Genomic DNA, 12267 nt, shown 5'->3' with positions numbered 1-12267 from the left:
GATGGGGCTTCTCCAAGGGGCGTGGTATTTCCCCAGGTGTGCGGTTTGTCTCTTAGGATTCTCCAGGTCATTGGCTCCTTTCTCATCATGTCCCTCCTCCCAGGTGTGGAAGTGAAATCCTGCTCATTTACTTCCTCCCCTTCCTAATCCTAGAACGTTTCTCTATTTCCTCTTCCTGTCCAGAGTAAACAACATTGCCTCTTAGTGACCCTTCCCTGCTCAGTTGACCTTTTTGTTTGGGGGGGGGGGCGGTTATAAATCTTCTCTGACCAGAGAAAAGCCATGGCTTAGCTTTCATATTAATAGAAGGGTATGGGAGGGATTTCCTTGCTGATCCAGTGATTAAGACTCCTGGCTCCCATTGCCGGGGGCACAGGTTTGATCCCTGGTTTTAGGGACCCTGCGCTGCTACATGATGTGGCCCCAAATCAACAAACCCACAACAACAATCAGAAGGGTACAGGAGAAAATGAAAAAAAAAAATTGAACATCTGGATTTCCCAGAGGCAAAATATATTGGGAAATATTTTCCTCATAAAATGCTCTGTATCTGGCCTGCCATCTTATTCCTGAATTTGTCAGTTACTGCTCCTGACAGCGCTGTGGGGTATGACCTGTCCTGACCAAGAAAGTGAGGCTTTTGAGGAAGCAAACTTTCCCAAGGTCTTAGAGTGGGTTCCTGGCAGAGCCAAGTTTAGAAGCTCAAATTCTGGATTCTCGGCTCCATTCTATTCCTAGGGCCTTTGCTTCTCAGAAAGGAGTCTTGCGGTCGAAGTTCGTTAGCCTCAGTGAAAATAAAATGTTGCCCCTTGAATAACATATAATCCTCCCCAGAGAAAGGGGGATTGGCTTCAAGCTGACTCAGCCAGGGGTGAATATCAGGGCAAACCTCTCATGTCATATGAAATCTCACTCCATGTTAGCAAGCACTGTCTTCAGATTCTTTCCTATTCCTAGGTATGTAAAAACCTTCATCCTTCTTGTTTTGTTTTTGTTTTTTTTTTGATGTGTTCTGTTGGGTGTGGGATCTTAGTTCCCTGACCAGGGATCAAACTTGTGCCCCCTGCATGCTTTGGAAGCAGTGACTTTCACTACCTGTTGGGAGGATGACTGTGCTTGACAAAAAGTATGATGTGACAGCCTCCTCCTCACTCAGCTTCCCTAGCTAAAGAGGCCTTTGACTCACAGCTGTAGCTGCTTTGTGCAGAGCCTGGTACAGCCCTGACTCAGCTCACAAGTCAGATGAAGCCCTGCCCTTTTCCATCTGCCAGGAGCTGTTTTCCGGCTCCGAAGACCGCGGTGCAACATTTGAAAATTCAGCTCTGGCCCCTGGTTGCACTGGCGTTGAATAGGCCAAGGCGGGTATCTGAGCACCAACTAAAAATAGCCAGGGGAAATAACCTTTTCTTTTTATATTTAGCTTTTATGACTTAATGAAGTTATTGGTATGGTGACATTTTTTCCCTTTGACCACATTCACATGGATTCATTTTCCCAGAAGCCCCAGTACCCGGGACATTCTGAGATGGTGGGACAAGGAAAGGAGGGAAGCGAAGTCAGTGAGACGTGGGTGAGATGACCTGAGATGGCAGGAGCCAAGCCACTGCACAGGCTCAGTGTAAGACTTACTGCTTCTCTCCATTGCCTCCTGCAGGAAGCCTGCCTGGCCTCCTCCTGGCCAACAGCCAGACTGCAGCAGTTGCCTCTCTCCACTCACATTGCAGTGCCTTACCTGTGTCCACCCCATACAGTGCTAGACTAGCTCTTTCATGCCTGGCTCTCCCACTGGACTGTCACCATTAGGCGCTCAGGAACGTGCCTTATTCAGCTCTTATCTCTCCTGCCTGGCACATCTGAGCAGGTCAATTCATGTCAGTTAAGATGGTCCCTAGGTGCCAGATACAGAGGCTGAGTGAGTTACTGAAGATGACATGCACTGAGGCTCAGACATGTTTCTAAAGTCCTCAGGATGGAAGGCAACATGGAACCATAAAGTATGTTATGCAGGTGTGTTTTCTTTGGTGTGATTTTTGTGTGTAAGCAAAGAGGATGCTGTTTCACCACTGACTGGGAGGTCTCCTCTTCTGCTAAAAAGGAGGATTGAAGAGCATGAGCGTGAACTTGAACATGTCAAAGGGACACTGTTGTCTCCTTTTGACTGTGAACTCCCACTCTAGTGCCATCTTCCTTAGGCTGTAGGAGGGAAGGGACTGGAGTCCCTGCTACCCAGCACGTGCCTAGTCAGAGGGTCACCAGGTCCAAGCTTGTAGCGCTCACTGTGCAACAGGTCAAAAAATCAAAAGAGATGATTTTGGGGGGCAAGGAATAGAGGTTTTATTCAGAAAGCCAGCATATTGAGAAGATGATGGACTAGTGTCCCGAAGAGCCATCTCACCTGAGTTAGAATTCAGGCTTGTTTTATACCCAAAGAGCAGAGGGTGTGGCTGGTTGTTGCAAACCTGGTGCAGTAATCCTTCGTTCTTGCAGCTGTCCATGTAGGTCTGATCACAGTATGCCTAAAAATATCCACATTAATCAGATAGTTATTGATAATAGTTTTCTGTTCTACTTTTTATCTCTATGTGAATGGGAAAGCATTTTACCTTTAAAGGTCGGAGCCTTGAGAATGGGCTATTATGTGTATTTGGGGCTAGGCAACAATCTTTTACAAACGTACAGAGCCAACAGGACTAAGCACCGGCAACCATGCGCAAGGGTTAGAGCTAAAGAAACAGATCCACCATGGAGTCAGGTTTGTTCTCCTCTGTTACAAGAGCAGATGCTGCGTAAACATTTGTGGAATGAATGGATGGGTGGATGCATGCATACATGGAGGAAGAAACTCTTACAATCAGGTGAGGTTCATCCAGGGAAGACTTCAGGGAGATAAGCTTTGAGTCTAGTTATGAAAGAGAGAAGGACATGGGTTGACAGAGATAGCAGGGAGGGCTTTGTGGTTGGGTGAGCGGGGAGGCAGGCCATTGGTACCAGTTGGCTTGGATACTTCTAACCAGATGCTGAGTCCGAATGCCCGTCTCTTAGGGGAGAGGAAAACTTGGGGGGCTGTGGGTAGCCATACAAAGACACAAGCCTAGAGACAGGGTTTTTCCCTTTTTACTGTGCTTCTTTCCTCTAGCACTTGGAACTGAACACATTGCTAAAATTCCTTGAGTCCCTAGGGCAGGGGTGGGGGTGCAGTTGGTGGTGGTGGGGGGGTCAGTTCTAACAAATGAGTCTGGACAGAGGCATGTGGAGTGTGGCCCAGGGAGAAAGGGAGGGGGCAGGGGGAGAGCATTGAGGACTTGGAGAGGAGGGAGTTCTATTTTGGGCAACTCTGACTCCCAGCCTCTCTCCAGCCAGGTCCGCAGCAGACCCCCACCCTCTGCACACAGTTTGCCTGTCCCTTCTGTGCACTGGCTTCTGCTCCGTTTCTGGCTCCCCCCTGCATCCTTCCAGACTTGGCTGTTTCTCTCTTTGGTGTTCTGCCTCTTGGTATTCTTGCCTGCCTCCCAAAACCTCCTCCCAGTCTTTTCAAAGAAGCCATCCCTGAAAAACAACATCATCTGCAAATAATAATCAACATCAACAATTTATCCGCAATCCTACTAAGTGCCAGGCTCCACACTAGGTGCTTCACGTGTACTGGTTCAGCTCACCAGCAACACACGGGGTCATTGTTCCTGTGATGATGGCTGTTTGAAGAAGCCAAGCCCCAGAGAGGTTGAGTGAACCCCAGGCAAGGCCATCCTTAAAGCTGGTGCCAAAGACCTACCCAGCAGACAAACCTGTGCCCTTCTCTTCTCACAGCTGCCCAGCCCTCCCTCTGAATCAGAAACTCTGGGAGTGGGGCCCATTGAGCTGCATTTAACAATCCCTCCAGGAGATTCCAGAACCACTGGTTTAGCTTATCTGGCTCCAACCTGGCTGATCAACCTCCAAGTCCACCCAAGATTTGGAGAAAGCCGATTCATTTACTGCTATTACTCATCCTTAGGATTCTGTTGACTGGCTCCAGGCAGTGGGCTAGATGCCCAAGGTTCCCCAGACCTTGTTTCCCTGGTTGAGAAATAGGAGCAACCCCCACCTCTTAGAGGGGAGCATCTCTCTGGCTTCTCATTTCCAGAGAGGATCTCCTCAAGAGTGGTTACTCAATAGTCACAGCACCTTAGCATCACCCAGGGAACTTTTACAACCATCAGATATTAAAGCCATTCATTCCCTGATCCCACCCCAAGAGATGCTGGCCTGGTCCAAGAAAGGAGCCAGGCTTTAATGGGTGTGGGGGTGGAGAACCTCAGCCTCTCCCTCCCCATCACTTCCCCGGGGAAGAGGCGAGGCAGCTTTGACCAGTGCCTCTGGGAGGTAACGAGCTGGGCTGGCCAACACTCCTCCCTTCTCTGGGTTCTGCTGTCTGCAGGGTGGTGCATCTGGCCAGCTCTGGGTGGTGGGGTTGGAAACCTGCTCCTATGGAAAGGTCCACGGTCACCCTCCTCTGCCAAGGACTGGACACGTCAGCTGGCCTCACTCATGGGTGAAGTATCAGGAAGTCCATTTGTCTAAAGAGACAGCCGCACACTCCCACAGTTTTATCAGGAACGTGGCTGATACTGTGACCTCCATCTGTTTGCTCCATGAATCTCTTTCTCAACTGGCCCTGAACTTGAGCCAGAAGAGGAAAGTTTCATAGATGGACCCTGAAAAACCCCAACACCGTACGCTGGACAGGGTTAGTGTTGAATTTTGTGAGATGTCATGAACACGCCAGCTAGTTTAGTAGTGGTCAGTAAAGGGTCAGTGCATTTGAATCAAAATGCAGCCCACTCTGGCCACCACTACACCCCTCCAGGGAGAACTGAAACCTCCCAGCCTCAGACCACCACCAGTTAACTCCTTAGTCCCCACTTAAGTCAGTGAAGTTTTCTGGCTCTGGGTAGGGTATCAAAGGATCCTCCTGTAGCTGTCTGTCGTCGTTGTTGTTTAGTCGGTCCAGTTGTATCTGACTCTTTACGACCCCATGGACTGTAGCCCACCGGGCTCCTCTGTCCGTGGGATTTCCCAGGCAAGAGTACTTAGCAGGCAGATTCTTTACCACCGAGCCACCAGAACAGCCCTCTGTATCCAAGAAAAGCACAAATTCTAGTTAGAGTTGGCTCTCCCTTTTTAAAACAAGTTCCCAGTTGACACTGATGCTGCTGGTCTAGAGACACATTTTGAGATTAGGTGAGCTGAGTGCAAACAAAAGGCAGGTGAGCGTGGATGAGGTCCAGTGTTTGGTGAGCTTGGCTGCAAATTAGAATCACCAGGAAACAGTTACACCTCGCCACCCCCAACCCCTTACCCAGAGCCTTGTAGAGTAACTGACTGATCCCGTTTTCCTGGGATTCAGAACTTCCCAGGGATATGGGACTTTCAGGATTAAAACTGAGACAGTCCTGAGCAAAGGAGGATGAGCTGCTCACCCCAGTGGCTCCCTGACATCTGCCCAGAGATTCTGTTTTAATTGGTTCTGGTTGGGATTTGGGCATAAATATTTTCAGAATGCCCTGTGATTCCACTGTGCAGCCAGGGATGAGAACTTGGGGGATTTGAGCACTACTCTGGAAAGAAGGGTGAATTTTTTGGGGAAAAAAAAAAAGGTTGGTACGGATGTGAAAGAGAAGGGAAGTCAGTGAAACCACTTGCATCCCAGTCCCTTGAAGAACTTGTTAAAAAGCAGATTTATGCTTACCCAGGTCTGCTGATTCAGAAATGCTAAGAGCAGGGCCCTGGGATCTGCATTGTTGAGAAACCCCTTAGGATGGGATCCACTGTCCTTGGGATTCTTCTGTGGAGAGTGGGGAAACCAAGAGCTAAATTGGGGGAAGAAACCTGGAAACCCAGTGTGTGCTCCAGGTGGGTAGCCTGTTGACGGCTTTGGGCCTGAGGCCAAGAGGAGCAGTGAGTGAGGTGCAGGTACAGGGAAAAGAGCTCAGCCTCTTCCTGGGCTGGAGGTCAGCCAAACTGGTAAGAAAGGATGGGGCCTTGGAGAAATGCTTCCAAGCTGTGAGCACAAGGGGAGGTCAGCACTGCTGGCCAGACAAGCAGGACCCATGGCCTCCCATCCCCCCAGCTCTGTGACCACACAGTCATGCCCTGTGTGTCTGAGTTGGGTCCACATGGGAGATCAAAGGGCCTATGAAGGAAGCATTTCCAAGTGGGAATTGACTGGGCGTGGAGACTGATTGGATAATTATAAAGGAGGGAACATTGTGCATTTGTGTGTGTGTTTGTGTGCACACGCACTTGGTGGTCTTTTGGACGGCCTGTCAAAACCTGCCTCTCACCCCAGCACAGTCAATTATGTGCTTGTGACCTTGGGGAGGTCACCGGACTTCTCTCAGCCTCAGATGTGAAAGAGAAGGGAAGAGTTTCCTGGTCTAAACTCAGGATGCTGATACCCACTTCTCGGAGTTTGATGTGGTCAAGAAATGAGATAATACATGTAAAGCCCTGGCATGCAGCCTTTCTCAAGACAGGAAGCGTTAAGGATGAGCTGTGCTTTGAACCTCGGACCGTGGCGTCACTCACAGAGGAAAGCCGAGGTGGGCTACAGGCGGGAAGAGCAAAGACGGTTTGAGAGGAAGTCAGTGGGAATGGTGCCAGCATTTCAGAGCAGACATGTGGGTCATTGGAAATAAGGAGCTGGAGATGGGGGAGATGACGCTTCGGGAGAGACCACTGGCTGAATTCGTCTGAAAAGAGAGGGAAGGTTTGCTGGGAGGGGAAGGGGTGAGGGAGAAGGACAGAGACTGGAGGTGTGAACCTTGGCCAAGCCCCAGCACACCAGCTTTGGGACCAGCTTTGCTGGGTGCAGGGCTCCCAAGAGACCGTGCGACGCTGGTCCTGAACTCAAGGATGTAGGAGCCCATCGAGAGCGACCCTATTCAGGAAGCGGCAGCGGCAGCTCTGATGTCTGATGGGAGAAACACAGGATGCTAAGGAGGGGCACCTCACCACACCTGTGAGCAAGGGCACAGGCTGCCAGGTGGGTGGCCAGGAGGAAGGGGAGGGTCCAGGAGTGGTGCTGCAGACAGGGGGACCAGCTAGTTGAAATCAAAGAGATGAGAAAAAGTGGAGCGTGGGGAAAGCTGGGTTGGATGTCATGTTGTTCTGAAACACCATGGAGAAGGTCCTGGGAAGACAGCCTCTGGAGGAGGTGGGGAGACAGGCTGGAAAGAAGTCATGCTGATGTGCAGAAGTGCAGTTTCCAGGCGAGGTGGACACTGAGGAGGGAGGCGAAAGGGACGTGAGGGGCCCTCGGGTAAGTAAAGTTCCTTCAGTGGAGAGAATCCGGGTACAGCTTACAGGGGTGTCTGGGTCAAAGAAACATGAATTAGGGATGGGGGAGTCCACGCAGAGACTGGGCTTGAAGCTCTGGAGGGCATGGTCTGGGTTCCAAAGGGGAAACCCCACCTTCTATAGCCTGAAGTCTCCCAGCCGAGGTCTCACTTCCCTTGGAGGAAGCATCCCATTCTAGAAGCACAGGGAGGAAAAATATCTCACGCCTTTTACATACGAGATGTCTTTGGTTTGCTGGAAGGGAGCGAGGGCAGCAGAAACAAACAGAAATGAAAATGTCCAGTGTTTTGTCTGGGAATGCCAAGACCTCATTTAGCCACGTGGGTCTGTCAAGGCACACGCTTTCGCCTCTTGCTGAGGGCCACTTGAGACACCTCTTGATGGTGTCTGGCCAAGGTCTGGATGCCTTTGACCTCCAGTGAACTCTTAATGTTGCAGGAAGGGGGACCCCTTCCAGGGCCTGAAGCTGGGCTCTTGTCTAACACTTGGAAATGAATTGTCCAAGGAGACACATGTGCTGACAAAGCAAGAGATTTTATTGGGAAAGGGCTCCCGGGTGGAGAGCAGTAGGGTAAGGGAACCTAGGAGAACAGCTCTGCCACTGGCTCTGCAGTCTCGGGTTTTACGGTGATGGGATTAGCTTTTGGGTTGTCCTCAGCCAATCATTCTGACTCAGAGTCCTTCCTGGTGGTGCACGCCTTGTTCAGCCAAGATGGATGCTAGAGAGAAGGATCCTGGGAGGTGGTCAGACCTGTGGTGTCTCCTTTTGACCTTTCTCGAACTCTTCCGGTTGGTGGAGGCTTATTAGTTCCGTGTTCCATACCAGGACCTCCTGTGGTAAAACAACCTATGCAAATGGTTACTATGGTGCCTGGCCAGGGTGGAAGGTTTCAATCAGTGTGCTTCCCCTAACATTAAGAAGAGAAATGGTTGAAGGACCGGAATACATTTGGTTTGCTGGGAAGATTTTATTTCTGGGGTTAATAACTTCCTCCTCTGTCGATTCCCCACCCACACTGCCTGCCGTCAGGTGGCTTTCATTCATGGCACACATGGCGTTATGTCATGTTCCTGGGGCACTCAGTGTAGATGGTGGAAAAGCTCATTGGCATGAAAAAGATAAATGAATTCAAGACGTCAAATAACATGAAGGGCCGCGGGGTAGCCTATGATGCAGCATCCTATAAAAAGGATAGACAGCAAGGGCTCTGAGTTTATTTGGAAGAATTCAGATAGCCGAGGATGGTTAAGAAGGCTGCTTGGAGAAGGTAGGACCTGCACAGGGAAAGGAGAGGAGGAAGAAGCAGAGGTCGGCGTGGGCTAGGGGATAAATGTTGCAAACACAAATGTAGAACAAGCAGAACCAATTTTTTTTGTAAACTCTTATTTCAAAGCTAACGCATTGTTCTTGCTTTTAATATTTATCCAATTGTAGAAGGACCCATAATCTTTGTGTCTGAGCAAAGTCATCACATTGATGCTAGACCCTGTAACTGATGGGGTCAAGAATTCAGGAAACACATTCTGCAGTGTATCCCTTCGCTCCCATCAAGTTCCTGCTGTGTGTGCAGAAAGAGCCCGGGTCAGGGGAGTTGGAGATAAAGCGGAAGTGTCCGTGCCCTCCAGGAATTTTAATCCCTTGAGCAATGATGTGTTTAGGGAGGAGTGACCAGGGAGCATGCGGCCGGAGGGGTGAGGTGGGATGGAGAGGAGAGAGCAGGGTGGGGAGCAGCCCAGCAGTTACTGTGTTGCCCCATCAAGGCCGTTAGGGCCAGGAAGCCACCCCAGATTAAAGCAACTTGTCTCCGTTCTGTCCTGACCATTCGGGGACTGTGGGTAACATTTTTGGAAACACGCAGGGAGTGGCTGGCTGGGCTGCTCTTCCTGGGAAAGGCTGCCCGAGCTGGCTTCCTTGGAAGATGGGCAGGACCAGCTGCGAGATTCATGGGCCTCAGCGCAAAATGGAGAGGCAAGGCTGCTTGTTCAGAAATTACTGAAGATTTCAGGACGGCAGAGGCAGAGCCTTAAACCAAGCCAGCAGGTCTTGTGAGAGTGCCTGGCACTCATCCTCAAGAGGCTGGCTCTGAAGATGGGTAGCCTGGATCTTTCTGTGGCTCAGCGTGGGCGGTAAGATGATGGGGCCCGATTGTTGCCTGCGGCCGGGGGACAGGGCTTCTCCGTGCTAGCGTTCAGTTCTTCCCTGAGAGTTGGGGTGGGCGATGGGGAAGGGATGGGAAGGCTTCCATGGCTGGGGGCCGGGGGCCGGGGGACGACAACTGTTTACCATGATGCTGCCGTTTCTGTGCAGTGGGAACACTGTCTGAGTTTTGAAATCAATTAGACTTCACTTTGACTTTTCACTTTCATGCATTGAAGAAGGAAATGGCAACCCACTCCAGTGTTCTTACCTGGAGAATCCCAGGGACGGTGGAGTCTGATGGGCTGCCGTCTATGGGGTCGCACAGAGTCGGACACGACTGAAGTGACTTAGCAGCAGCAGCAGCAGCAGACTGAGGTTCACACTTTTTATGAACTCGGCTAACTTGGGCAAGTTGCTTACCTTTTCTTAAGCTTTAATTTCCCTATGTGTAAAAATGCATAAGACCATCTTTGCAGGCTGCTGGGCTAATTAAGTGAAATAAAAAAGGCAAATGTTTGAGCCCAGCCTAGCTCTTAGTAAATGTTACTGTCCTTCTTTCTAAACATGTGCTGAATCTCTATCTTGTAAAATATGGAGCATGGTATAGTTTGAGGACACATTATTGTCAGCAATTTTTTTTTTTCCATCTCAGGCTTATTGGGGAAAGGGCTAAACTATAACAACAGAATTTCAAATAGAGGCAGAAGGAGTATGCACATTGTTTTTTTAAATTGGAGGATAATTGCCTTACATTGTTGTGTTGGTTTCTACTGTACAACAACTAGAATCAGCCATAACTATATCAGTCATGACTTACTCCTGAGCCACCCACTCCTCTAGTTGATCGCAGAGCGCCTGGTGCTATACAGCAGCTTCCCACTAGCCAGCTATTTTACACACGGTAGCATATTTATGGGAGAAGGCAATGGCAGCCCACTCCAGTTCTCTTGCCTGGAAAATCCCATGGACGGAGGAGCCTGGTGGGCTGCAGTCCATGGGGTTGCTAAGAGTCGGACACGACTGAGCAACTTCACTTTCACTTTTCACTTTCATGCATTGGAGAAGGAAATGGCAACCCATTCCAGTGTTCTTGCCTGGAGAATCCCAGGGATGGGGGAGCCTGGTGGGCTGCCGTCTATGCCGTCGCGCAGAGTCGGACACGACTGAAGCGACTTAGCAGCAGCAGCATATTTATGTCAGTGCTGCTTTGTCAACCTGTCCCACCCTTTCCTTCCCCCACTGTGCCCACGAGTTTGTTCTCAACATCTGCAGCTCCGTTCCTCCCCTGAAGATGGGTTTCTCAGTACCATTTTCCTAGATTCCATAGATAGGTGTTCATATACAACATTTCATTTTCTCTTTCTGCCTGACTTCACTCTGTATAATAGGCTCTAGGTTCATCCACCTCACTGCACTGACTCAATTTCGTTGCTTTTTATGACTGAGTAATATTCCATTGTATATACGTCCTGCAGCTTCTGTATCCGTTCATCTGTTGATTGACATCTAGGTTGCTTCCATGTCATGTAAATAGTGCTACAGTGAACACTGGGGTACATGTGTACACCTTGTTAACAGACACTAAGGAAAACCCAATTATGTCTTCTGGACAAAAACATACACCCAGAGAAATGCACACATGTATGTGTACATACACGTTACAGACCTGAGTTGAAACTGGGTTGGAATGAGATGGTGTTTGACAGGAGAGTGTGGGTATCATCTTCTGGTTTTAAACCTCAGTGTCCTTATCAGTCAGAAATACTGACCTTGCTGGGTTGTGTTGAGATTCAGTGAGATGCTGCATGTGAATACTACGTTCTCTTGTCCACGGCAGCTACAAGCATCTTTTGGTGGATCTCTGTTCCCAGGCCATAATGTGGTTCATGGGAAACTGAAGACAAGACAGTGTCTTCCCCACAGTAACATTTCCTGAATATTACGTTTGAGCAGCTCCTCATAAACCAAGCGTGGGCTGATTTTAAATTGGCATGGAGGCTGATTGTCAATGATACTACTCTTTCCTCTGCTCATATACATCAGGGAGCTAGCTGGGTCTTCTCTCTACAGAAACTTGGAAGTCAGTAGAATTGTGTGTGTTTATTTCCTGGGAATGAACACACATATATATACACACATCACCTATACATCCGTACCATGGCACACACACACACACACACACATACACGCATAACACTATCAGTTCAGTTCAGTCGCTCAGTCATGTCCGACTCTTTGTGACCCCATGAACCACAGCACGCCAGGCCTCCCGGTCCATCACCAGCTCCCAGAGTCCACCCAAACCCATGTCCATTGAGTTGGTGATGCCATCCAACCATCTCATCCTCTGTCGTCCCTTTCTCCTCCTGCCCTCAATGTTTCCCAGCATCAGGGTCTTTTCAAATGAGTCAGCTCTTCACATCAGGTGGCCAAAGGATTGGAGTTTCAGCTTCAACATCAGTCTTTCCAATGAACACCCAGGACTGATCTCCTTTAGGATGGACTGGTTGGATCTCCTTGCAGTCCAAGGGACTCTCAAGAGTCTTCTCTAACACCACAGTTCAAAAGCATCAGTTCTTTGGTGCTCAGCTTTCTTTATAGTCCAACTCTCACATCCATACATGACTAATAGAAAAATCATAGCCTTGACTGGATGGACTTTTGTTGGCAAAGTAATGTCTCTGCTTTTAAATATGCTGTCTAAGTTGGTCGTAACTTTCCTTCCAAGAAGTAAGCATCTTTTAATTACGTAACACTATAAACACACACATACATACCACCCAGAGTTC

General features: G+C 49.3%; 1 protein-coding gene across 3 annotated transcripts in view; it reads left to right on the top strand.

Moving 5' to 3' along the window:
• Window positions 1-12267, top strand: part of DAAM2 (dishevelled associated activator of morphogenesis 2) — a 131655-nt gene that overhangs the window by 47839 nt on the left and 71549 nt on the right. The window contains exon 1 of one of the 3 annotated variants that reach the window (XM_040249756.1): window positions 8204-9465. The exons of the other annotated variants lie outside the window; for them this stretch is intronic. The gene's annotated coding sequence lies outside the window, so the exon portion shown is untranslated. Of the gene's footprint in view, window positions 1-8203; window positions 9466-12267 lie in introns of those variants that run through there. 3 annotated transcript variants of the gene reach the window in all.

Source organism: Oryx dammah, unplaced genomic scaffold (genome assembly GCF_014754425.2).
Source record: "Oryx dammah isolate SB20612 unplaced genomic scaffold, SCBI_Odam_1.1 HiC_scaffold_11, whole genome shotgun sequence".
NCBI lineage: Eukaryota > Metazoa > Chordata > Mammalia > Artiodactyla > Bovidae > Oryx > Oryx dammah.
This window is presented reverse-complemented; position numbering and strand designations above follow the sequence as displayed.